The 27969-nt window shown below is 37.6% G+C and overlaps 1 protein-coding gene and 1 pseudogene across 4 annotated transcripts in view; both read left to right on the top strand.

The window, feature by feature from the left end:
- KCNIP4 (potassium voltage-gated channel interacting protein 4) overlaps positions 1-27969 on the top strand; it is a 979993-nt gene that overhangs the window by 592057 nt on the left and 359967 nt on the right. The window lies entirely within an intron of this gene.
- LOC111744182 lies at positions 19702-19820 on the top strand (annotated as a pseudogene).

Raw genomic sequence — 27969 nt, 5'->3', positions numbered from 1 at the left:
TGAACACAGTGAAGAAGCAAGCCATAAATATTTGGGGAGAACATCACAGACAGAGAAAGGCATGGCAAATGCAAAGGCCCTGAGGCAGAAGCATGCCCAGTGTGTTTGACAAAAGGCAAGACATATTACAGCAGGGCGTGTGTAGATAGAGAAGGAAAGGAGGCAGAGAGAGAGCCAGGAACCAGTTCTCAAGCTATCATTAGCAGGGGCCTTAACCTGGGTAAGTGGGCCACAACACTCAGTGGGCTCATAAACCTTAATGCAGAGAACGTTCCATCTTTATTTTCATTAGCCCTAAGAGAAATTCAGCATTTAATTATGAATGTAGGTAACAAAACACTGTATTATTAGTAACATCTGTGACTTCATAACCAATAGACTTTAAAATATCTTCATATCACATTGTAATTGTAAATATCTCAAAATAGTCTCTGTTTTCACTACTTTGAAATTATAGTAGTTATTAGGCCCATTGCTAATGTGTCTTTTTAATATTTTGATTACTGTATTGTACTAGAGTTGACTTCCTTTGTAACCTTATGTCTTTTATATATTCAAAGGCATTCTTCTGAGGTGTCCCCAGGCTTCTGTAGACAATCAAAGATGTCCGCGGTAGAAAAAATATTTAAGAACCCCCACCGTAGTAAAATAAACACTGTAGGTCTTAACCAGACTTTTTCAATAAAATGGAATAAAATGTGAACTATGACAGGGCATGACACATAGTAAGTAAAAGTATATAGTAGGCTTAAATTTGTTGAAACTTTTGTGCAAGGTGTGTGTGTATGTGTGTGTGTGTGTGTATGTTGGGTCACAGTATGAGAAGTGTTTCTTAGTGTAGGATCATAATACAAAATGGTCAAAGATCAATAGATTAAGCATGTTGACAAGAGGTGGGATGTTTCTGGATTCCATTTGTGAATCTCTGTAAGGAATCTGACAGTCCCCAGATCGATGAAAGTGCCCCATATGTGTGTCTCTGTTGAAGTGACCTAAGAAGAGCTATGTTCTTTCTGCTTCAGAGCTCATCCTTCTACTGGTGTTCTTGATCCCTCCCCTGCCCAGCCCTCCCGCTCCTGAGCACTTGGTCTCTCAACATTGAACTCTCTCTTTTCTGAATCTTGACCCTCTGCTTTGTCACCAACAACAAATCTATAAATATACTACGAGTCTCCCTCAAAACAGGATCTTCTTTCCTGAAGCCATATTCGCTCTCGTTTCTTGTATTTACATTAAAATACTACAAATGTGCCCGTTCTATATTTAGGGAATATTTACTGGACACCATCTATGTTCGAGCACCATAGACCAGGCCTTGCCCTCCTGTGACATAGTCTCACAATTCTTTATATTCCAGCTTTGTTCTCCTCACTCCACTAAAACAGTGTTTGTTATGTCACCAGCGACGTCCTGATCCCAAACTCAGTGGACGTTTTTCACTCTTCATCTTACTTGATCTTGGCCTATCTGTCTTTTCTTTTTTCCACATCCGTTCAGCTTATACCTTCCTATCAACCATATCGAACTACTTAGTTACCCAGTATTCTGTTTCCTTGTTCTCTTTCACTGCATGCATTTCCCCCCTCTCACTGGAATGGCTTTTGTCTTGGATGTCCTTTTACGAAATTGCTAATCATCTTGCAAATTCCAGGTTTGATGTTGCCTCCTCAGTGAACTCTTTACCTTCTCTGCTTCTTTTACTCATTCCCACATTCCCCCAGAGCTAATCACCTCATTCTCATTATCACGAAAACTCACGTATTATCTAAATCAGCATCGTATTGCATTGATTAACAGAATTATGTAGGTTTCAAGTGTACAATTCAATAATACATCATCTGTATGTTGCATTGTGTATTCACCATCCAGTCAGTTAACTATTTTCGTACCTACCTCCTGTTCCAGACTAGGAAGTTTCCTCAAAGGCAAGGAATAACCTTTAACACAATGCTTTTCACAGAATATGCACTCCGAAATGCTTCTGAGTGAATATATGAGTGAGTGAATGAATGAATGAATAAAATTATTCTACTGTTCCTTCAACAATGAATTAAACCCCAAGTCTAGGGCAGTGCCTAGCACAAAGTAAGTTATCAATATAATTTATCAAATAAGTTGTATTTTATTTATAATAGACATAAAAACCATTGAGGGATATATAAAAAGTAATTCTTAAATTTGGATTTATTTTGCCTATTAGATACACTCCAAGTAGCCAATTATTATAACCGTTTGTTACACAATTCCTTTTATTATTTTCCTCCTTCTTTGTAATAGTCATACAGAACTATTTTATAGGTATTAAAACATGTCTTCATTAAAACATTGTACATAAATCTATTTTTGTAATTCAACAAGTCGATTGCATTGCTCTTCTGTGTATACAGCACCTGATTGATCAGAGTGACCTTGATATTTCACACCACCAAATTCAAACCCTTTGGTAGGGTATTTGCACCTGTGCTTACCAGGAAAAAAACAAAAATAATATCCCCAGTAGGTGACAGAGTCTAAACATAGAGACGTTCATTCTATCTAGCAATGGTGATTCAAGGCCCCTTTGTCAAATACAGGCATTGGGGTAAAGAACAGGTAATTTCACCTCGTTGAGGAAAGCATCACTAACCCGGTCACATCGTTTGTGTACGTCCTTGCCTATCAGGCAGCTTCCTCTCTTACTCTGATGGAGTGTGTGTGCTTAGCTGTGTCTTGACATTGACCACAAGTGGAAAAGGCATCTGGCCCACAAGGTTTGAACAATGGAGATAAACAGACCTGAGCTTCCACAAATCATTGGTGTTACTGCGGCTCCAAGTGACACGCCATCCTCTCCCACACCTCCTGACAGATGGCTTCCCATCTTTGTCAGAGGAAATGAGTGCTAACGTGGCATGGTCGAGAGTGGGCAATGACATCTAAAGAGAAGTATAATCATCTCACATCTTCCTGTAAACACTCTCGGTTATCCTGTTTAGCGGAACTCAGTGACTGCCTATCATTTCCAGAAAGAGGAGGAATCATCCATTTTTCACCAAAGAGCCAACTCCGTATTGAAGCACAATTCTAAGAAATACCAAGACCTTCAAACCTTCATCTTTATCAAAGACTATACAATAGTAAAATGTATTCTATACATATTCAGGGATTGAATATTTTCTTTACATGAGCAACTTTTCCCTGAATAATTAAGCAATATAAATTGGGAAATAACAACTTGGGTAAAATTTAACAAGCATGCGCCGAACCTGGAACTACTACTTTATGTGAATAAGATGCATCACTTCAAAGAGCTTAAAAGTTCCATACTTAGAAAATGGGATGAAACTCAAATTTATTTAAACTTAAATAAGATTTATTTACCTAATTTTGGTGCATTAAGAGAACAAGAATAAATTCATACACTTTTAAGAGAATCTGCTTATGCCTCCAATTTGTGAAATTTATCAGAGAGCTCTGTGGAAATTAAGTTGTCTAAGGACACTAAGCAAGAGGACATTTCTGAGATGATTAAGCCAAATGAAGACAGAGAGCGTATTTGCTTGATCTATTTAGGTTGCTTTATTAGTTTCCTAAGGCTGCTGTAACAAATTACCACAAACTAGGTGGCCTAAAATGATAGCATTTTTTTCTTCAGAGTTCTGAAGGCTAAAAGTCTAAAATCGAGGTATCGATGTGGTCATGCTCTCTCTGCAGGCTCTGAGGGAGAGTCGTACACTTTCTTCTTGCTTCTGGTGGTTGCTGGCCGTCCTTGGCACTTCATGGCTTGTAGCTGCATCACGGCAATGTCTGCCTTCATTTTCACATGGCTGACTTCCCTCTGTGTGTGTCTCTCTGTCTTCAAATCTTCCTCTTCTTATAAGGACGTCACATGAATTTGGGACCCATCCTAGTCTAGTATGAGCTCATCTTAACTAATTTCATCTGCAAAGACCCTATTTCCAAATAAAGCCATCATCTGAGGTTCTAGGTGCACGTGATTTTTTTGGTGGGGGTGGGGTACGCTTTTCAATTCCATACATTTGCTGGGCTGCTTTATTTGAAATAATTAGTTAAATGACTCTTAGCAACACACAACAAGCACCTTATAATTTCCTGTGAGTATACAAAGAAGTCTAGAGAAAATCACAGTTTAGATTCTTAGAACTACGCTGGGGAGCACAATCGAATGGGAAAAGCAATCAGATAACTGTAAAGTACCAGTAAGTCAAACTAGCCTATTGAATATTAGCATTATATATCATTCCTTATTTATGTTTTAACATATTTAGTGTTTACTTTTACTTATGAAATTATTTGGCTTGCAAGAACTATTACTTCTTTACGCATGCTCAGTGATATGCTCTTCCTTCCTAATTAGCCACTGCTCTTTCTCAGTTTAGTCCCTAGTGATACTGCCTGCCTAGACCTCCTTCATTCACCATGCACAGTTGTTTCCTGCTTTGGAGCCTCTGTCCGGTGGTCTCTTCAGCCTAGGCACCTTCCTCCCCAACCCCCATCTTCTGCATGCCTCCTCTGTGCTTGCTTACCTTTAATTCTGACCTCACCTGGTACCTCATGAACAAGGACTCCCTGGACACCGTGCTCGCCTTTATCCTGAGCTGCACATTCTCTCTCCATTTGCTGTATCGCTCGGTACAAAATACTCTCTTGGCTCTTAACTAATAGCTTGATAATTACCTGTTTGTTCATCTGCTTTCTGTCAATAGACTGAGTTCTTGGGAGGCTGGGAAGGTATGGGTAGCACATAGTACAATCAGAAAACTCTGTGTAGTCAAATGAATGAGTAAATAATTGAGTGAGGGTCAAACAAAGGCCCGGTGCTAGGTAGCTACTAGAGGGTAAATAAGGCATCAATTCTGACCTCAGAGAGCTTGCATAGATGGTAGATGATGTGCCTACAGCTCACCATGGTTTGAGATGTAGTCTCTGGTGTCAGAAGAAAAAGATAATGAAATACATTAGGAAGTTAACAGATTAAGTGATTATTCCTACTGCAGCATGATCTGTAGAGATTTCGTGACAGGTATGACACTCAAACTGGGCACTAAGGAATAGCTTTTTTTTTTTTTTGCAGAAATGGACTGGTGGGGACACTGGGGAATAGTGAAGGAAGGGGAGAAATTTTAAGGAAGAAAGGAAAAAAGATATGATTGAAGGTGTGAAGATATATAAGACCAGGACTTATTGAAAAACTGTAAATAATTCAGTTTTGATGAGGGTTTGCAAACATGATTAAATAATTGTGATAAAAACAACTGAAAAAAAAATTAGATCACAGGAGCCTTGAGTTACAGTGTGAAAAGAAGACATCACAGGGAGTGACAGAGGAAAGGTCTGTTCAGAGGTCCATCTGGATCTGTGTGATGAGCCCTAACTGCCCAGTCAAGGCAGCTCTGTAGGGCATAAGGAGAGCACATTGCTGAGGAACAATCTGTGACTGGATAAACAACAGGAGAGAACCAATATATATGTATAAAAAAGAAAAGACGTGTGATTTAGAAGGGAAGAGGTGACCAGATCTAGTGTATTCTGATGGAAGCAATGGGAAACCAGACTTGTAAGATGGAGGTAGTTACTGGCCTTCAGGGAAGCAAAGATGGAGGAAGAAGAAAACTAATGTTTTTCTGAGACTGTTCTCATGCCTCAACCAGGATCAACTGTACACTTATTTGTGTTCCAATAGGATCTTATTCAAGATGTTTTAAGAAAGTGCTACTCAAATTGTAATCTATAGGAGGGGGTTGTTTTGCAAACTCTAGACTACTCACTCTCAAGGACAAAGTACGAAATTGAGCAAACGCGTTTAGAAGCTATCACAGCAATGTGTTATTGTCGTAACATCTATAAGTGCTATTTTGTATTTTACAAAAGTATCTGTGTAGATTGGAAAGAAAAAGATGAAATTGATCATCATAGACAATTTGAGAAACTAGTTCTGTAAAAGCGTTCAGCCTCATGGAAATAAAATATAGTTTATCTGTCTACTCCTTTAGTAGCTTATCAGTTCTGTGTGGAGGGTAGAGGGATGTGTTTGAATCTTTTGGGAACACCCAGCTTCAAGCATGGAACAGAGCACAACACGCATGATCAAGAAATCATTCAAATGGAATTGATCTTGATAACTTGTTGGAAATTTTTTATTGTTTTGAGAGCAATTTCAGATTGGCCACTTGGGCTAGAAGTCACAGATATGGAACTCTGAAATAAACACAAATACATACATGTAAGCAGGCAGTAGACAGTCCTCATTAGATGCCTCAAAAGAGGTAAGAGCAGTGAAGGGAAGCTAGCAATGGTAGACCAGTTTTATGCTTCAAACTTTGGGGAAGAAGTTTTTAGAGAACAGGCTCTGGATGAGAAGAGACAAGAGGCTAAAACTGAAACAATCTTCAAAATCACAGGGAGGCGAAGTCCCATTGATCAATACATGTTCTGTTCTGGGACTAAGGCTTCTGCTGTGGGCCAAGTTAAACATCTACTGCTGCAGAATTGGAAAAGCGCTTCTGGTTTCTGAGGCTCTGAGTGTGATCCATCTCAAAATAAGCAACCTGGTGTCCTTGACCCAACAAAACTCTGCTCTCGGTGATAACTTTCCCTCAGAAAGACAGCTGATTACTGAGTTTACTACAACATGTTCAGTTTGTTGACAGACTGAAAGCGTTCTGGGCTCAGGGTCTGCTAGAAACCTGTGCAAGCTTTTGCTGTTACACTTGATCTACCTGAAGAATGTCAATTAGTTTCCATCTGTGAAATATAAAATTGAATTCTTCTGAATGCCCTGAGCTCTTTGCAAGCACTGGGCTGCTTGGCCAAAGTGACAATTTGCAAGGAATCTAGGCCATATTACAGAGAATCAGAGACTTGTCAAACTTGAAAGGATTTTAATGATAATCTAGCTATACTTACATTTTACAAAAAGGGTAACTAAGGCACAAAGTATAGTAAAATCATTAGTTTGAGCTCACATTATAAGCTATTTCAGATCAAGTAGAATAAAGTTTTTTCTTTCTGTAAAACCCTGAACACTCTCCACTATACCTTAATGCTTCTTGGTCAGCTGTTCGGTCATCATAGATTTCCCAATACATAAAAAATATCCTCCCAGACCTTGAAACCAGTTGGTTGTTCTAGAAAAAAACTATATGATATGTCATTTTTGTCATTTCCTAATAACTATAGAAGGCCTCCCTGATCTTTAAAGATATAGCATTCTATGACAGATAGGTACTACAAATAAACAGAGTTAACGTTTGTAGAATAATATCCATAAAATTAAAGCAACCTTTACAACGAAGAAAGTCCTATAAGTTTTTAGAAATTTTAAAGGCATTTTGAACTCTCTGCTTCTCAAATACAAATTTTAGGCTTTTAATTGTTTTAATTAAAGAGACTGGATTCTATGTGAATCTGCAAATTTTATCTTCATAGTGAGATTTTCATGGTACCCACCTTCTAGGGTTCTTAAAAAGATGATTTAAAATCATTCACGTCAGGTGTTGGCACAATGTCTGAGACATGGTAATCACTCTATAAATGTTACCCATTGGTGTTAATAATTAGGAGGTAGGCCTGTTAGGGATGTTACAGGGATGTTTCTGCCTGAAGTGGGGAATTGGACTTGATAATGAGTACTATCTTTTTCTTTGAGATGCTATGACTCTGGTGGTCCTTCCTGTATTTAGGCCATTGGCAAGTTGACTAACTTTGTCTCCATCTTCAGCCATACCCTACTTTTAAATACCTTCTCTCAAATTAAATTAATCAATGGACCCCACTGTGTTTGCATTCCTCTCCACAGTTTTAAGGTGGTCAGTTCTTACCGAAAAGAAAAGAAACCAACCCAGACAGAGCATCTACTGAGCGCTGAGATCATCGCTCATGTTACTTAATCCATCCAGCATCCTGTGAGGGGGTAGCACTGTTGCATTTTATAGATGAGGAATAAATCCTAAGATATATTAAGTGACTCATCCAAAGTCCAAGATAGAAGAATCATATAATTTATCATACGAACTAGAACACTTTTTAGAGTAAAAGGAAGCACTATTAATAATTATGAAAGGTCGATAGTTATAAATTGGACTGTCCCAGGTAAAGTGGGGCATATAATCATTCTCCCTGTGGATAAAAAAGTTTTAATGGTAGAAGTCAAAATCTCTAGCACCCTGTGTTTAACTACAATTATGTTGAAAAGATCTTTCTTGTTATCATTTTGTTATACTGGGCTGAGAACCAGTGTCTTAATATAATTAAAAACTGGTACACTAATATGAAAACCTGGTAATTTGAGGTGGATTCAGGGATCAGGACATCCTAGCCTCTGGATGTGTGTTACCAGCTGAGAGTTGTTTGTGTCCCTCAAAATTGATATATTGAAGCCTTAGCCCCCACTGTGATGGTACTTAGAAATGGGGCCTTTGAGAGGTAATTAGGTTTAGACAAAGTTGTGAGGGTGGGCCCCCCATGATGGGATTAATGCTGCCATAAAAAAGGGAAAATACATGAGATCCCTCTCTACCTCTCTAACTGCATGTACCAAGTATAGGCCATGTGAGCCACAGCATGAAGGTGGCTGTCTACAAGCCAGGAAGAAGGACCTCACCAGACATTAAATCTGCCGACACCTTGATCTTAGACTTTCCAGTCTCCAGAACTGTCAGAAGTAAATTCTGTTATTTAATTCACAGAGTCTATGATATTTTGTTATAGCAGCTCGAACTGTCTAAGACAATGATGATATGAACACATCATCTTTGAATGCTGGGAAGATCCTTAATGCTGAGGACAAGGCAACTGATAGGCAAGGCAGAGAGAGATTGAGAGAGAGAGATAATATGATAAGCTAGACGTAGGCCAAAAAAAGCAATTATCTTGGTCTTTGTCCTAAATGGAAGAAATGTGAGATTGCCTGGAGAAGATCCCCTGGTTGATGACTAGGTGGCATCAGAAGCTTTTATAGGGTATACTGTGACCTCTAGTGTGGACATGGGGGCAGCTAGCGGAAAACTAGACAATGAAGATGATGAGAACTATCCCTCCTCCCAGCAGATATGCTAACCAAGCAGTCCAAATGAAGACTGTTGTACAAAGAAAAACATATACTCACACCCAATATTAGTCAACTAAGTAATTCTGGCATATGTATCAGCTTAGTTTTTCATAGCTGCTGGAACCAGTGACCACAAACATAGTGACTTAAAGCAACACAAATTTATTCTGTTATGTATAGTTCTGGAGGTCAGAAATCTAATGGGTTGGCAGGGCTGGTTCCTTATGGAAGTTCTAGAGGAGAATCTATTTCCTTGTCTTTTCTAGATTCTAGAGGCTAACTGCATTCCTTGGCTCATGGCAATAGTCTCCAGCTTCAAAGCCAGTAGCATAGCATCTTCCAATCTTTCTCTTTCTTTCTCTCTCTCTCTCCTCCCTTCTGCCATTACATCACTTTGTATGATCTTGACCCTCCTGCCTCCCTATTGTATGGAAATTTGTGATTCTACTGGGCCCACTAACAAATCCAGGGTAAGCATCTCGAGATACTTAACTTAGTCACACCGCTAATGTTCCTTTTACTGTGTAATGTCACAATGCATTTTGCCTTCCACGGCAGTGTTCACTCCCAAGTCTGGCTGCAGAACCTGCTGCCTTAAACCACTGCAACATAGTGCCTGAAAAAACTTTAGTAAATAATTTACCTCAAGTGTGTGCTGTATGCTGAGTACCTGCCTGAGTGCGTTGGACACATGATACTGAAGAAAATAAACATGATCTTGCTCTCATGTGGAATGCTGGCATTAAAGAAATACACAATGTTAAAAACTGTGTTAAGTTCCACAAAGCAAAGTACAGTGTCCTATGGGGGAAAAAATAGTGGAGATGAGGAAGGACCAAGGACGACTTCTCTGAGGAAGTGACGTTTAAGCAAAAACCAAAGGATAAAGAAATTTTACATAGTTGTATTCATATAAATAATACTTGAGATATTTTTTTCAAAAAATTTGTTGACAGTAGTTATATTGAAAGATGAAATCGTGGGTGATTCCATTCTGTGTTTTTTCTTTTTTTTTGCCCCTTAGTTTTTCAAAATTTCTATAATGGCTTCCTTTAAATTAAAAATATTACCTTTAAATTAGAAAAATGAAAGAAACTTTATTTTATGAAAGGGTTGAAAAGTGTATTGCTCTTTGAGATTGAATCTGTAGAAAACGTCTTCAATTATCCATGAAAATGAATACTGGGCCAGTTTCAAATGGGTCTCTCATGCAAGTGCATTAAAATTTTTTTAAGACCGATGCTTCCTTCGATGGTATATTCCTCTTTGTATTCAACACCATACTGCTGCAAGAGAAAATATGAAGTCAACACACTAAAATACAACAGAAAAAAAAATGGAATCTGTTTGAGATTGTTTTAAACATTTAGCTTTTTCACATTATATTATTTTTCATTTCAAGTTTGCTTATATTTTGGCTATGGGAAGGACACTTCCTATACTGGAATCCAATTCTAGCCACTTCTATTGCTCTATGAAACCTGCCCAGTCTATATTTAGAACAATTGACTCAGTAGAAAAGAGAACAGGCCTCTTTCATCAATGTTTGATCTGATAGACGCATCCGAACGCTGGTCAGCTTTCTGCTGGACGTTACCACGGGCAACGGTTTTAAGAACTTTATGTGAATAAAAGAGAACAGAGAAAAGAAATACTGTGTGACTATTTATCTGTGTGGCCGTGTCCATTTTATTCACGTGGCTGACCAGATTTAGATCTGAACATTTTATTGATGCATTTCTCTGAGCCCTTAACCATTCTCCCCTGGAAGACTGAAATGCACACCTAATTGGCCTCCCTCTCTATTTCTCCCCAACCCATCCCATTCATCTAACCCAGTGCTGCCAGAGTAATCTGCTAAAATGATGCTCTCACCACATCCCTCCCTGTTCAATAGTTAATGTACTGCTTCAACTATTTAGTGTGTGGCAGGCATCATGCTAGGGCTCATGAGTCTACCAGCATGAGTAAGAACTAGCTTCTGCCCTCAAGAAAACTCAAGGAGGTTTCATTTACAATCTAGTAGGAAAAAAAAAAAAAGAGTTCTAACACAGGGCAGGATGACATCAGCGACCACTGAGTCTAAGATCACAGTGAGATGAACAGTGAATTATTTAAAAGCCCAACCTCCAGCTGATTAAAGTACCTCTTGGAGCCCTTTGTTTCAAGTTCTGATTCCTCTAGATTTAGCCCATCCTTTGCATTCGTGAACTTTCATGTCTGTCTTAGCCTTATCTACAGTCATCCCTCAGTATCTGCGGGAGATTGGTTCCCGGACCCTTTTCAGAACTAAAAATCGGTGGGTGCTCCCGTCCCTTTTATCAAATGCTATAAAACAATGCACACATACTTTTTGAAACCATTTTATGTTATCAATGAAAAAGTATTTCTGGAATTCCTAAAAATGCCATCAAGATTTGTAGTAGCAACCTTTGGAATTTGAACTCCTGATTTAGGTACTTTGAACATTTACCTCCTCGAGGCTATAGATTAGAGTTAACTGTCAGTCACACATACATGTGAGACACTTTACTGAGACATTTTTAAATTATTTATAACAATATAACAGAAACCTTAAATGTAGGTCCTTCTCAAGGTTTGCAGTGAAAGAAGCACTTGACTGAGCCCACAGATTTTTACTGTAAATTCCATGGAGTCTAATCTGCAGGCCCCAGGGCATCTGTGAATCAACCGTAATTGTATGAGAAATTGCAGTACGTGGCCTTATCCTAAGCACATAGTTTATAGGCTTCCTCATCTCTCTAGAAGTGTCAGTGTCTTATTAGAGGTAAAGAAGTTCTTCCTTTATTGTGAATATAAAAACTGAGACCCATTCCTTCATATGCTCTTCATTCATATAAGAAATATGCATGGGTGCTTTCTCTATGCCGAGCATTATTCTAGGACCTAAGAATATAGTGGTAAACAAGGTAAATTCCTCATAATCATGGAGTGAAAAATACAGGTAATAAAACATAAAGATGACTGTATACAGCATACATAATTTCATTATGTATGCTGTATACAGTCATCTTTATGTTTTATTACCTGTATTTCGATTCTACCATCAATCAATCAATCATTCAATCTTTCTATCCATACAAAGAGTTAGTAACCAGAAGCTACTTTGGATACAGTGAGTAAACATTAGCTGACCTAATATTGCACAGTTCTGGATCATTCCAAAATCTGCATTCCTAACCCTGTCCTTTCCTCAGAAGGGCTATGCTCAGTCATACAAATTTCTAACAGCCTGCTGGATACCATCGGGGTTGTCACTTTGGCTCCAATAAATCAAGTTTCCCAAAACCTGGTTAACATTTTCCTCTCCTTAGCCCCTTCCACGCCTTTGACCTAACCCCAGCCCCAGCCCATTTTTATTCCTTTTTACTCTACTTGTTTATAGGCTACTACCACATCCCACTTACCCACTTAAACCCAGTCCCTCAAAACTAACTTTTTACTCTTTCTTGCCCCCTTGAAGCTCATATCCAATCACTTTCCAACTCTAGCACAATAATCTCTCACTTCTAAATGTGAATTTTAAATGTGCATTTTAAGAATTGGGTTCTAATTAGGTTATCGGACTGTTATAAAGCCTTTTTAGTTTTATGATAACTTCTCAAATCAAGGTCAAACTCCTTCTGCCCTTGACATGTGTGTGAGTATTTTGTGCCCCCAACTTGCCTTTGCACACATAGCTCAAACCACTTCCAATGCTAAGCCCTCACCAAGGGCCTGTGGGGACTTTCCTGACGTTCTCTGTAGTCTCACTTTTGTGCCTTTGGTGATAATGTGGCTGATAAGGGATAGCGGCCATTACAAATACTATTGAGCGTTTATTGTGGACCCAACACTGAGCTAAGTACTTTGCAATTATGAATGATGGGCTGAGTAACATAGTGCTAAGAATTAGGGCTTTGAATGCCAGCTCTGCAACCTCTTTAACTTTTAACTGTGAGATTTGGTCAGTTACTTAGATTCTACACCTGTTTCCTGGTATATTAAATGAGATACAATAACATCCACCTCATAGGTTGTACTGTGGCGTGGATAAGATACGTAGTTTCATGCTGTGCCTGGTATACAGTAATCACTCAGTGAACGTTAATTGTTAGTATCATCATTAAAATTCCTAACAGGTATTCAGAGTAGTTATTATTATCCGTATTTCTGTGTGAGGCTTACTGGAAAGGTAGAAACTGCATATTCTTCTGTTGGACAGTCTCATTCTCATTTAAACGTGTCAGAAATCTTTGCGGATTTCTTGCAACCTTCTCCATGAAGACTTTACTTGATTTTTCTTCATTAAATATCATTACTTTTTGTTTACACCTGATCTAGGGTATTCTTCAAAAAATAGGGATATTTGTATACGTGGTTTTTTTCTTCCTAAATTGGATAGTACCTAATTCTTTTGGGAGACCATGTATTAGTATGGAAAGAAGCGAGAGTTGGGGTAAAAGACTCAGTTTTGAATTCTGGCTCTGCCACTTCTCAGCTGTGTGATGCCGAGCAAGTTGCCTAACCTCTCTGATCATCATTTTTCTAATCTCTAAAATGGGGGCAATAATAACTTCTAGTGTGTTCATGAAAATTAAGCAAGCTGGCAAAGAAAGAGCATCTAGTACAGCGCCTGACATATAGGCAGGGTCTATTTCAAAATACATCACCCCTTACATTCTCCTCAAGAGAACAAATTTACTCAGCCTCATATTCTTCAGAGCAATTAGCACACTGTCGTACAAATATTTGGTGCTTAGAAAACATCAGATTAAAATAAGTTATTGTTCCATCCGGTGATAGCAAATGGCAATAAAAACAGTGAGGACACTTGTGATATAAAGATTCTGGCTACATACCTAGTTGCTCCAATGTTATCTTCTCATTATGATTTAGTTGCCACCTATCAGAATTATCCCTGGGGTCATCTCTGAAAATATCTCTTACAAACCACTAGTCTAAAGAATAGATCTTTGTGAAATCCTCACCATGTGAAGTAATTTCTCATGAGTCTTTTCACACTTTGAAGACACCGGCCATAGACTTTAACCTTTGAATTATAATTGTTAGTTTGCATTTCCATTTTTTTTCCCACTAAACAGTGATTGGCTCAAGGAGAGGCCCTCTCTTATTCCTCTTCTATCCCTAGTCCCTGGCACAGCACCTAGCCTGCAGAATGTGCCAGGCGACAGGCCTTGGTCCTCAAGGACCTGAGAAGATAGAATATCATGATGAAGTATAATTATGCCCCTCGCATACGTAGAGTTCCAGGTAAGCTTGAAGAAAGAGCCTCCCACATAGATAAGGAGCCCAGCAAGGCTGTCTGAGGAAGTGATACGTGAACTATTATTTCAAAGGATAATAAAGAAGAATGTGTTACTAAGAAAAGAACATTCACTGGTTTGAATCGATGAGTGTATCTTTTAGTTAAATTTTAGAGAAATGTAAATTACAACATTGGCTATTGAGCTTAACCATGAAAAGGCTCACATTTTTCATTACCACAAAGCTGCACCACTAATTGAAGTTCGTTCATTAATTGAAAAAATATGCAGCAATAGAATAAAGAAACTTTATAAGTCGTGCTTTATAAATCAGATTCTTTTAAACTACTCTGAGATGTTCCATTGTTCAAGCTCATCTTTGAAATGATCTTTGGGAGATAGATCTCCCAAACCATGTTAGAGTGAAGAGAATATATTCTGTAATCACTGCAGTTAATTTGTGACCGCGAGTAATTAGATACACTGGCTGTTGATATGCACCTGTAGAATTAAGTGCTATTGCTATTCAGTAGGAAGCCATCGGCACACTGCATGCACATCAGCGCATGTTCTCACTGGTATTTGGATGCCAGTGCTCTCGGGACTCATAACAGAAGGTTACAAGATAAATACTATAAATCTTCCCAAAAAGTTCACCTAGGGCATTTGATAAAAATTGGCCCTGGAGCACTGGGAAGACTATGTAAATGAATCACCTCCATTTTGTCCATCCCCAGAGTCCATCCTCAGTCTGGGGAAAGGGCTGATAATAAATGAGAAAACAGCATGAAAAAAGCAATGGGTGTAGACTGTGGAAGACAAGGACTAAGGTTGTTTCTTAATTTTCAAGGTAGATTTCATATATGTACCTATATATGTCAAAAGGTTAATAAGGTGGTCAAGTTTTAAAATAATGGAAGATCAATTTGTATACAATGGTAAGGATTTATATCTCAAGGGATGAGAATAAAATGCTATATCTTTATATATATTTATGTAGATCTATATAGATATATAGAGATGGAAAGGTGAGCTATCTTCATGCAATACAAATAATCAAATTTGTGGAACTATAAATTATATTCATTTAATGACAATTATTAATAAACTTGATTCTAGGTACTGAAAATAGAAAATTATGTAAGATAAAGATCCTCGTTTGCAAGGAAGTCAGAATAGTAAAGGAGATGGATGAGTAAACTAATCAATTCGTTTATAGTATGAGCAGCACCAGGAGAGAAGCATGAGCCACGGCAGAGTTAGACTAGAGAAGACAGGGATGCGAACGGGACTTTTTGCAGGAGGTGATGACATCTAAGCTGAGATTTGTGATTTTGAATACACACTATTTATTGTTCCAGATCTAAGGAGAGAAGAAATTTGCATTTGAAATTATTATATTCTCATCAAGTGAACACTTACTACTGGCCAGGCGCAGTGCTTAAGGTTTTATACATTTGCTCCTTGTGGCTGTAAAGTGAGTACACATAAGTAGTCCCATTTTATTGATGAACAAACCGAGGAACAAGAAGAGGAGAAATCAGTTACAGCCAGTCATGTGTTGCAGGGTCAGGATTCAAATCCAGATCTTTGCAAATGCAATGCCTAGGTTTGTAAGGCACCCTCCTGTACAAGTAATTAGATCTTCCTGGAGGGGAAAGAAGATGTAAGCTAGATAAGCCAAAGATTTCTTGGAAGAGTGGAACTAGGACTGACTCCTGAGAGATCGATGGAGGGCAGAAAGGCGGAGTGTGATGGCAGGACATTTCGTATGCAGAGGTGAGCACATCGAGGACACGGTTTGCTCTTATGGGGGCCAAACCCTCTGATTTTCTGATTGTTTAAAATCATAGTGGTCTGATCTTGCCAGTTCTTCTGGACTGCCATCAGGTTGGATGGCATTTCAACACTCCAGCACAGGGGTTGAAAAATGTCCCCCATTCTACCCCATGTGCTCTAGGATAATATGCGGTGATACTCCATGGCTGAAGCGGCTGAGAAATGATGCTTTTTATTTGGTTCTGACCTTGACGAGAACCAAAGCCATTGTAAATTTCATTCACTGTAGTTACATTTTTCTCTTCTGTTGCCAGTGTTTCTCAACCCGTTTTTTATTATTGATCTCCTAAAAAGTCTTTGTAGAAATTTTTTTCTACTCACTGCTAATTAAGTTTTAATATCCTAGATGTGTTGCAGATCCTTATATGTATTGTATGCAAATCTGTGCTTTATACATAAAAAGGGTAAGACTTTTCACCATGAACCAGTTTTTACCAATTGGGACTGATAAGGTCCCCGATTATGGGTGAATGCCTTATGCTATGCTTTGTCTCTTATTTTACATTATATTGTAATAAGAACTAGGGGGCTATGAAAACGGACAATTTAGAATGAAACTAACTTCTAAGACAGTTCCCTAACCTGCCTGCATACAGATTTTTTTCTGTGAAAAATGGTGATAATAATAATGTATCTAGGGAAGTTTCATTAACAGATTAAATGAGATAACCCAGAAGCAAAGACATAATAGGAATTTAGAAAATATGACTTTCTCCTGTTTCCATGGTATAGTTTCTTTCAAACTCAGCCTTTTTCATCTGCTGATTTGCACCCTTGTCGGAGAGAATGGAAGCAAGAAGGCAGAGGAACCACAGAAAGGATTTGATACATGAAAGAAGTAGCAAAAGCTCTCCGAGCAGCTTTGCTTCCTGACATGTCATAGGGTACGGTCATTCCATATATGCAAGGGATTAAAAAAAGCACACTTTTTACAATAATAAATATGAGGGTAATAACTTATATTTCTAGAGTATTTCATAGATGTAACACATTTTCAAATTCATATTTCGTAAGATTACTTGATGAAATACGTAGAAATGACATTATTATTTCTACTTAAAAGGAAGAAAACTCGGATATTATGTGACCAATCCAAGGTCAGATGGTAATAGATTGTGTAGTTGGAATTCCAATCCAATTTTTCTGATTCTAAATCTAGAGCTAAACTTCACTGTTGCTTCGTATTACTTACAAATCCTCGCATTTCGAGCATAAAATCTAGTGACTGTTTAAAAGTTCTTGCAAATCTATAGTCAGGCTTCAGTTGATTTCAATTTTAGTAATTCTTCATTGGTAAATGTTACATTTTGTGCGTTTTAGATTGGTGAACCCAGTTCTTAACTTTCACTGAGATCTCATTAGGTCTTTGCTTAATGTTTGAAATTCAGCTTAATTCTCCATCTAAGAAAGGGTTCGAGAAAATAGTATCTCTTTTCATAGGTTTACAGTGGAAGGATTGAAAATTGTAGCCCTTTGTCAGGAAGGAATACTAAAAGAAACTTTTATGATACTACAGTGTTTTGCCCATAAGATGCAATATTGGGCAGTAATGATCAAACTGTTTTTTGTTTGTTTTTTTGTTTATATCACTTAAGTTATGCGATAAAGCCTACCTCTAGCCAGATTCTACAAATGTCATTTTAAAATAGATTTTAAAGGACAACAGTGATTAAAGTGTAACTAGTAATTGCTTTACATAAAGTGTCTACCTTTCTATGCCTGGATCTACGCAAATAATAGGATTCTAGCTTTCAATGGCACTCAGTGGCTTAGTTTTAATCTTCACAGTAATGCTCTAGACTTTTTTAATTGTAGAACATCTCACCAAGGCATAAAGCAGATCAGAATACTAAATTCCAAAAAACACAGCCTCTTCTTCCTATTGGATTTGGCAGTTAATAAGAGCAGCCACTAAGAACAAAATTGCTCAGAAATATTTAGAGCAGTAAAAGAAAAAAGGCAACGATTCTTAATGAGCCAGCAGTCTTTACCAGGCAGCTAGTCTCAGATAACTTTTCCCATTCTTCATGAGTCTTTGAGGGCACTTCAATATAGTTTCCTTTATTAATAGCTCCCCTGTCATCCATTATTTACGCATCATTCCATATTAAATCACCGATGTGTCAGTCTCCTAAAGCAATACACCTGAGAGTTTTAAATAACCATTTGACAGGAAGTTGTCAGAGGAAGAGCTTATTTCAACCAGTAAAGAATGTGAGCATGAGAGATGCTCTGTTTATAGACAAAAGCACAACAGATTAAAAATTAAGTATGAAAGTTTGTTTAATTCAAAAAATCTTGTTCTTAAAATCCAATCTGTATTTGATGGAATCACATTTAGTTGGTATAAGATTCAATTTAATTAGTTACTATGAACTGAAATATAATACAGTAAAGTTTTATCAAACATCTACTATGTTCTCGACACTGATAGAAATATAAAGGAACTACACAGATTACTTTCCCGACTTTCAAGACCTTTTATTCCTGTCGGAGAGACAAAGAATGTGTATGTGTGTGTACAACCAAGAGAATAATAAAATAAATTTTATTAAATGACAAAATATATGGTAAAGATTTACATTACTGAAAGATCATTAAAAAAGAGTGTGTTTAATATGCATAGTGATTTCAGAAGGCTTTAAGAAGAGATCCCACTAAAAAGAAGATAAGTAGAAGAGCAGAAAAGAACCATCATGGACCAGGAAAAATAAGAATCAAAGCACAAGACCAGAGGCTGAGCAAGGCATGACCATAAGGCAGAAAGGCTGGGAAGGTTGATGTATGTTAAAAACCCAGGGAAATATGGTTAGATGCAAAAGTAAGAGAACCAGATTATGAAGAGATTATTTTGTAACTATTTTGAGAGGGATCTATAGGTAATGGGGACGTTACCCTGCATTAACCCATCTGTCGCATCTTAGAGAGAGAAGCATGATGGCACTGGGTCTGTGATTAAGAAACACAAGAAAGGGGGAGGGCAGTTTAGAAACTGTATAAATCCAGGAATGGGGAGAAGAGGTCTAGGTATATATAATGGAGGAAAAAATAAGAATAAATAAAGAAGGATGCATTTCATAAATTGCATGGTTTTTCGTGTTTTTTTTTTTTAATTGGTCCCTTTTAATTGAGAGGAAGTAAATACAATTTTTAAAAAATGGAAATGATTAACATTAAAATAGGCTCTTTCTCTGAAGAGCTCCTGTCATATAGTTATTTAAGAGGTAAATAACTTTAGGAAGATGTCACACTGATGATTTAATAGGGAATGAGGCTGAAAATAACGGATGATGCCAGAAATATTAAGAAAGGGTTGTGTATTTTTTGATGCTGCCATTGTCTGGTGAGTTAGCCTGGTCTAGAAATTTGCCACAAAATAATTTGCTGTTATAATTTGCTGAGATGTTAGCTAGCTCAAAACTGCTTGATTTGTGTTTTGCTAGCCACAGGCATGTATATGTGCATGCATTCGTTTATTTTTAGTACACAAATAATGAATATTTATTGTGGAGATGTTAACAAAGTTTAAAAAGAGAAAAGTAAGGAGTCTAGGGCCATGCCACCCTGAACAAGCCCGATCTCGTCTGATGTCGAAAGCTAAGCAGGGTCGGGCCTGGTTAGTACTTGGATGGGAGACCACCTAGGAAGACTAGGTGCTGTAGGCATAAAAAATAAAATTAAATAAATAAGGGGACAAAAAGAAAAGAAAGGAAAAATTCTGCAATCCTACTGCCCATAGATAAATATAAATATTATGTTAACATTTTGGAGTATTTTGTTCTTGTAGATTCACGTATATATTTTCTTGTTGTAAGAAGCATTTCTGAGAGTAATCTCTCTTCTGCCATCTCTCCCTTCCCTGGCTTATCTTTAACTCTTCTTCTCTCTTTTTGTCTCTTTTATTTTTAAATACACTTATTTGAATATTATCATAACTTGCAAAAATAAAATCATAACATTTCTTCTTGTCCCACATTAAGGAAACATAGGGAATTACTTCTACTTTCAGTAAAATTCAAGAGACTTTTATGGACACAGCCAGTAACAACCTTGCTAACCAGAAATATGTCTAATTTTCAGAGTTTTAGGAAGGCAAATGTTGTCAAAGAAGTAATAAGTTGCAAAGCGGTATCAAAAACCACGAACATTCAACATTTCTAGGAAGTAGGTGGGTAGAAGTAATGACACCAAAGTGCACTAAATCTAAAGGAACACTGGATACATTTATAAAAGTGTAACGTTCAATGGTACCGTGATGGTTAAGGGCACAGCTTTCCCAGCTGGACACCCCTGGGTGATGGTCCTGGCTCCACCACACTTTCTAGCTGTGTTATGATCTTGAGCATATTGCTCAAATTCCCTAGGGATTAGTTTTCTCTTCTATAAAATGTGAATAAAAATATTCATCCCACAGGTTTGTTCTGAAGAGTAAATCAGATAATATATGTTAAGTAACTGTTCACAACGTCATTCTTCAATTATGTCCGAATCGTGATGCAATGTTGATACAATACAGTCCTGAAAGCCATAAAGCTACCGGGCTGTAGAGAAAATAAGAGACTTGCTCAAGGTCACATCAGATATCAGCATCAAAAACGAGATGTGAATCAAGATTTGCATCTCGGTCCAGTACTCATTTCACTTTAGCAAGAAGCCATTCCATTCCCAATAAATGGAGAGAGTGACTACCCATTCAGAAAACCTCAGGATGCCCATTCCCCCAAATCAATGAATTGTGGAACTCTGAATCCCAGCCGGGAACTCTCTCCATAATGTACTTGCAACTATTTAAAGAAAAAAAAGAAAAGAAAAGAAAAAACACAAACAAACAAACAAACAAAAGAAACCTCTCTACATAGTCTGTTTGACTCTTAGAAAGGGTCGCAGTCACTTAGTATGACTAATTTGGACTTGAACCTTTTAGCTACTGCACTATCCAGAAGTAATTTATTATCCTGATGTTACATAAAAGAAGTAAGAACAAAACAAATATTCAAACTGGCATTTTAAAATATGTCAGCAGAGAGAATCAGAGAGTCCCCACTCCTTACTTTATATCAAGATGAACCTGTATGGTACCTGTCATGGAGTGCAGCTTATCTAGACGAGACAGGAAGCAAAGGTTATCTTTAACACAATGGAAAAGGGCAAATGAATGTTAACATTTAATTAAAGCCACAGGAAAAGAGTGACAAAGTTCAGGTCAGTGGTGGAAAGAATGGTGGTGTTGGTGCCTTACGGCTGGGCGAACACAAACAGGCCACATCTGTATGCAGACAGTTGAATTTGCAGCTCTCTTGGGGTCACCAACTTATATTACAGTTGTTTATCTTCAGAAGAGAGCACACAAGAGGAGGCGGCCATTCAGTGCGTGGTTAAATGTAAGGACTTTGAAGTCGGATCTTTCTGGATTTGAGAAGTAGCTCACAGTGAGCAAGGACTGGGAGCCAGAGCGCCTGGCTTCGAACACCAGCTATATACCACTTACTGTGTGACTCGGGGCAAGTCACCGTGTCTCTGTCTCTTACTTTCCTCTTCTATAAAGTAGTAATAATACAAGTACCTACTCATACGGCATTTAGAAAGATTTAAAAAATGAGTGAGTATTTGTAAAGCACATGGTCAATGTTATGTAAGTCTTTGTTAAATACAGTCGACCACTCACCTGTACTCCTAACAGAAGTTATTTAGCCTTTCCGCCCCTCAGGCTTCTCATCTGGGAAATGGATCTAACCGTGGTGCCTGGCTTACACAGTTGTGAGAGATCGTGCATGGGTAGCACCTGGCACATACCAATCAGAGACTTATCTTGGATTTTACTTTACCACCTAGACCAGAAGCTCTGAATCAGATGCTCTGTCATGTTCTTCTTGCGGTCCACATTAGGGCTTTCTACATTAATGTTTGTAAAAAGAACAGAAAGATATAAAGACACAGAGAAAATAATTTATATACATATAATACAGATACATTCATGCTCAAACTTAGAACATGCCCTCAGAAAAGAAACCATGACACCTACTAAAACATACAGGATATACATGGAATTATATTTGGAGAATTGTAAAATGATGACGTTTGATCTACTCGTCACCCAACGCAGTAATATTCTGTCTTGCCTCCTTAACAGGTGGTCACCAGCTTTCATTGAAACTTTCAAGAATCCACAATTAAATCTTTCACAGAATAAATGCATTTCTTTTTCTTTTACATCCAGTGGAACTTTCAGAAATAGGTCTTTAGTAACAATGAAGTCCCACTATTATTCTTAAGGATCCCTCCATTACTGAATAGTAAGTCCTTTGAGATAAAGGATAAAAGATCACTAACTTATCATATTTATCTCTCCCAACTATGTACAAAACATTCCTCTGCCCCTGGCAGCTGCTCAGTAAGTGGCTATTGAACAAATCAATTAAATGATTAGGGATGTCATATAATATTTCTCTTTCTGAAAAATGTGGCTTATTTTAAGTGTAACATCTCCCATATGTAATCTTTCCTTCTGTTTATATACACCTTATCATCTTTAAAATCTTGAAATCTAAAGAAATCGATTCTAATTTCCCGACTCAAGGGTTAAATTTAAACTGTTTTTAATACTTGACATTTTGATGTCGTGGATTACTAAAATTTAAGAAAAGGCAAAATCATCTAGTTATTTTGCATATTGGGAATCCAAAACCAATCAGCAGAGCCTAGATTTCGGACTGGGTCACCTGACTCTTAATCCCACATTAGTTCCACCGCAACATTCTTCAAGCACTTTACAGTTTACAAAGCTCTTTTCACCTACAAGGAACTATAGCTTTTTATCCTTAAATCTATTTTGTAGAAAGAACAAACATTATGCCATTATGTCTCACAGAAAGAAAGTCTCAAAGAGGTCCAAGAACAGCCTGCATCAGGAGAGTAGTAAAACCAGGAGAGAAGTCAGGTCTTCAGATTCAATTTGTTTTTTTGTTTTGTTTTGTTTTTTGTTTTGTTTTGTTTTTACTTCCATTGGGCCACACTAAGCAAATGTATATAAAAAATGGGGTTATCTTAAAAATGGGAAGCGTGGAAAAAATGCAAAATAAAGACATCTCCCAAGTGGATGCTGATAGTCAAAGTAGAAAGGATTTCCTGCTCATTAAATATCAACTGGACGATTCTGAGGACAAGGACAACTGAGTTCTGTAATGAGCTCTGCTCAACCCAAGGACGAGCACAAAGCAAGTTTCACTCTTACATAATTCATGAGAAAAATACCATATTTCTTTACTTAGGGGCCATCTTGGGATGGAAAACAGGAGCAAGATAACCAGCCCTCTCAGGTAGCTGAACTTTGGATAACTTTTCTTACTGAAAAAGAGAAAACTGAGATATATCTTATCAGCAAATTGAAAGAATATACTACCCCTCATTTCCTGCTATCTTGATATCACCTGTACTATTAAAATTCATGAAAAAAATTTTAAGAAATTCGGAAGAAATACATACGGGGCTGCCTCGTGGATATATGTCTGACATAAGGTTCTCAGAAGGATGCACCATTGCTTACCTTGCTTCCCTGCAGTAGTGCCTGCTCCCCACAGAGTGAGAGCCAGCAGGGATGTGAACAGGGCAGTCACTTGCCTTTCAGAGGCAGGAGCAGGAGAGTTAGCACGCAGGTTCAGCAAGCTGGAGATAATGTGTCTGCCAGGCAGAGAGAAATCACAAAATTCTTAATGAGGCATCGCAACTTGGCTGTTCTCAGTTGGAATCAGTAGAGTAAGCTGAAGTTGTCTTATAGATGGTAAATAATTAGCAACTCCAAGGAATTAACTAAGAACTGTGATTATGGATCTTTGATTCTTAGAGTGATCCCATTTATTGCAATGGCCTCTTTCCTGTCAGTCGTCCAGTCAGTAAACACCTTCTGCAGACCCATGGGCACCATGACTTTGAGGGGTTGATTTGGAGTCTATTTGGTGGTCAAGTAGACCTGACCACCTAGAGCCCACATTCTGCCTTCTATTCCCTATTCTGAGGACCCAAATCCCAGACTCACTTACCCAAGTGGTCCAAGTCTGCTTTCAGGGCCTGCATGAGCCACTTTCTTGAGTCCAACTTCTGAATGGTGGACTGCACAAAAGTATTCTGGAAGAGTAGCCAAGTGCTGGTTGTTTGTGGAGGATGTAAAGTGAGCTTGGACTTAGAGCATGGCATATCCCTACAGATGCACACGAGACTCCTTATTGTGCAGGACTGGAGTGGGGGTGAGAAGAAAGGAGAACAGGCCATCGGCCAAGAGTGTCTGCATATATTCTTGTCATGGCCCATAAATATGAGGAGTGGGTCTAGCAGCCGTTTTAGATTTTGCTCCTTTGTTTTCTGTTTGGTGAAGTAGCAAGCAGGGCACCCACCTGGCCCATTCTAGGATTTATAAGTAGATGCATAGAGATTCATTAAAGTCTTGAGAGTAAAAATGAATACAATGGGAAAAGCGAGTGGGAGGAATGAGACAGATATGAGCACCAGGTCCTGACCCGCTACTTCTCAGATCTGGGACCATGTGCAAATTCCTTAACTTCTCTGAATCATGTCTCTAATTTATGAGGCTTAAAATTTTACCTGCCTTATGGAATCACAGTAGAGAGTATAGATGTGAATAGCATGCACTAGATACTTTATCCACACAGTAAGCATTTTACGAAGGTAGTTATTTTATAGGTGTGAAGTATAATGATGAAGTAGATCTTACAATATAGAAAAGACCTAGGATGATGGGGGAGGAGAGACGATTGACCTCAGAAAGGTCACGATTAATCAGAAAGTGACACCTACTGAATGTCTAACAGAAAGATTGTTTTGAGAAAAATGATTTGCCTAATTTCTTAATACAAGTAAAAACCATTTCATCCTTCTTAAAAAAAAAAAATCTATAATAAATAGGCAGTAGATGCTCACAATTCATGGTGTTATGCAACTGTATAATTAATGAAAATGGGTGAGCACTTAAGCTCCTGTAAGCACCACTTCTTCTTTGACATTTAATCATGTTTTTGGTCCCCTATTTTTGTATCTTTCTCCTTTATTATTCTTCAATTGTTGCCCTTTTAACTTGAATGTTTTCAAAGCAGGTCAACCCCTGGACTGCAGCAATTAAAGGATGTGAGTTAGCTTTACACTACAGTAATGCCCCAGTTTAAAAGCATCTCGGACAATAATAGATACCTCTGGAACAGAGGGCTGCGTGAAGCTCACACTGGAGACAGTTACATAGGTGTCTGCAATCTCATGTAAACCCTCAAAATGCATCCTCTCGTAAAATGATATTACATAATAAAAATTTGCAGAGAGAAGAATATGGAGAAAAACTCATATTTGGAATGAAAAGTTCCAGCCTAATGCATCTCAGCCCCTCTGCCACTGGGTGAGGTCGGACAATTGCTTACCCATTCTTTGACTTAGTTTCCTCTTTTGTGAAGTAGACAATAGGCCACCGATTTCATAGGTCTGTTGTAAAGATTAAATTTAAAAATGGTTATAAAGTGCTAAGCAACCTGTCCAACATAGTTAGAAAGCTCTCAATAATGGTTGCCCAAAATAAATAAACATTCGAATATCCCCTAATCATTGTCTAATGCCACTTGCCTGTGTTCTCCCAGTTAAGTCATACCTGTGTGTTCTCACGATCAGTTGTAGACAGAAAGAAGTGCTGATGACAGCAGTGGCTCTTTAGGTTAAAACTCTCAGTACTGACAATATCAGCCACATGGAAGACTCCCAGGGGAGTTGGGGAAACACACCAACTTGCAGTTATTTTGAGAAGTGAGAATAATATGATTGGAAAATTATAATCTTATAATGCCAAATGTCTGTTTTGTGCAGTAATTTGGGCTTAGTATTCTTACTTGGATTTTCTAAACATCCGATACATACATACATAATGCATATATACATATATACATACATACATACATATATACATACTTACATACATATGATAAAGAGATCTCTATAGAGTTGTGCATATCTTTATTATTACTTCTTTTAAAAACGTCTTGCAAGAATAGCTTGACTCCTTAAATGGAATTGATGAAATTGTGATTCCTCACTTTAAGATTTTAGACAATATATTTAAGCTTTAAGTTTCTTTATTTATTAGAGACATTCAAGCATATTTGTGTTCCTGGGATGGTGTTCGTAATAGAATCCAAAGTTAAGCTATTCTAGAACTGTACATAATAAATAATTTAAAGGAAAATGTTCAGAAAAATATAGATTGCTTGTATAGGTTTTTATTTCTGGTAGGATAGTCACAGTTTAGTTTATTAAGCATTTAATACATTTATGAGATATTTATTAAGCATTTATCTATGCCAGGCATTTGGATTGGTGTGTCACTGGCTCTAAGACTTTCTTTCTATGACTACTCTTTACTATATAAGAGCGATAAATACAGCTGGGTTGCATATTGAAAGAAACTAAACTAATATCAGAACTAGATTTGATGCCCTTTGTTAACTCTGAGACCCTGGCTGTAAATTCTCTAAATCTCAATATGGAAAAAGATCTGTGAAAATTGAGAGATTTTTCTACCTCAGGGGGTCGTGAGGTTTAAAAGATCTAAATATGTGAAGAAATTCAACGTGCATTGGAATCAAAATGAGTTTTAAATGATGAAGGCATAAATATAGCACTGCAAAAAGTTATCACCTTGGATATTCAAAAGTCTATACTGATATCTACTAAAGCGAAACATAAGTATACCCCATGAACTAGCAATTCCACTTCTAGTCATATACCCAAATGAAGAGTGCATATATGCACCACATCATGTGCAAGAATGTTCATAGCAGCTTCATTCGTGTTAACCAAATATTGGAAACAACCCAGATACCCACAACAGTAGAATGGATAAATTGTGATGTCATATAATGGAACACAGTACAACAAGATAAATGATATTATGCAACATGGCCTATCGCTAGACCATGAATTAATTTCACATATTTAATGAATAATAATTTAAAAAAAGCTGAAAACTATATTATGTAATATTCCATTTATATGAAGTCCAAAAACAGGCTAAACTCATCTTTGGGGATATATCAGAATAGCGGTTACCCCTGGTGCAGGCAACTCCTGACTGGGAAGGAATTTGAGGATCATATGGCGGGTGTAAAATGTTGTGTGTCTTGAAGTGGGGTGGTAGCTACGTGAATGTGTTTACAAATTCATCAAGATGTACAATTAAGATTTGCATACTTTATGTGTTTTCTACCTCAAAATTAAATCGAATAGATAGACAAGATGATACGTATTTCTCTGAATCGGGAAATTTGGACCTAGATCTTGGCTTTGCTTAAGTATTTACATAGAGATAAGGCCCAGTGTAAAATACAGTCCCTTTGTTCAAATATTACTAAGAACTCTGTGATGGCAACAGCAGAACATTTAACCAAGTGTGGGAACATACTAAGCACTGGGCCCTGTGGGACTATATAGCCTGCACGCCCACAAGGCCAGTCCCACTCAGAGACAACTCAGAAGGTGTCCTCAAAAGTGAGACAGGCTTGCTAAGAAGACTGGGCACTACATGGTGTAAAGCAAATGATAGAAATCTCTAGTTCTGCCAGGAAAGCATAACTTTGGGTTAAAGAGGTTATGTCCTATTGAGCTGGATGACTAAGGTACAGTTCTGCTTTATTGAAAAGGCAACTTTCAATAGAATAGGATAAATAATTATTATGGGGAAATAGATAAAAGCTGATATTAGATAGAATTCCTTAAAGAGGGAAAATTTTACCTGAGAGTTCTGAATAGAAAACATAAGTTCCATTAAAA

Source organism: Pteropus vampyrus, unplaced genomic scaffold (assembly GCF_000151845.1).
Source record: "Pteropus vampyrus isolate Shadow unplaced genomic scaffold, Pvam_2.0 Scaffold5, whole genome shotgun sequence".
In the NCBI taxonomy this organism is placed as follows: Eukaryota; Metazoa; Chordata; class Mammalia; order Chiroptera; family Pteropodidae; genus Pteropus; species Pteropus vampyrus.
This window is presented reverse-complemented; position numbering and strand designations above follow the sequence as displayed.